Source organism: Halyomorpha halys, unplaced genomic scaffold (assembly GCF_000696795.3).
Source record: "Halyomorpha halys isolate HHAL.00 unplaced genomic scaffold, Hhal_1.1 Scaffold1272.1, whole genome shotgun sequence".
Lineage (NCBI taxonomy): Eukaryota > Metazoa > Arthropoda > Insecta > Hemiptera > Pentatomidae > Halyomorpha > Halyomorpha halys.
The window spans coordinates 43,620-44,218 of NW_027110660.1; the positions used below are offsets into that span (position 1 = coordinate 43,620).

General features: G+C 32.9%; 1 protein-coding gene across 1 annotated transcript in view; it reads right to left on the reverse strand.

The window, feature by feature from the left end:
• LOC106689065 (luciferin sulfotransferase) overlaps positions 1-189 on the reverse strand; it is a 19,164-nt gene extending 18,975 nt beyond the window's left edge. Inside the window, exon 1 of the mRNA XM_067048798.1 lies at positions 98-189. The gene's annotated coding sequence lies outside the window, so the exon portion shown is untranslated. The remainder of the gene's footprint in view (positions 1-97) is intronic.
• Between the last annotated feature and the right edge of the window lie 410 nt (positions 190-599).

The window sequence follows — 599 nt, forward strand, 5'->3', positions numbered from 1 at the left end:
GAGCACAAATATATTAAATTATATTAAATTGTATATATTTATTGAGGAATTGGTCTATAAGTAAAGATGGGCTGTGACAATATATATAAAAACTTACCTATAATATATGTGTGTATACCGAGCAGGCAGTCCAGTCAGCTGGTAGTAAATGTTTAAGATATAATCCGGCAGCTTATCTTTTGGGGAACATTCCACTAGTTACCAATCTAAGATAAATTCCGAAGTATAAAATCACAAGTGTTTATAAACAGTAAGATGTTATATAACACACTTTCCTCAATTTTTTTTTTCTTTTTTTTTATAATGTGGAAGGAGTATTGCCAATTTAGAACGATGACGAAACCAGGAAGGTATATATGCAATATAATTTTCCACTTCAAAACTAGTGTCCTCCAGTTTTATGTTTCATGACTTTTTCCAATTTCAGACGCTTTTTAAATATTGCTCGATTAAAATATCTTAAAGTATCCTCTTCCCTTGATAAGCAAATGATTCTAAAGTGATATAGGACCGTCGCTCCCTGGGGATCTTAGTAAGGCGGGTCTGGCGGAGAACGATGGTCTTTTTTTGGTGTTATGATCTTCTCTTGTTCGAGATAT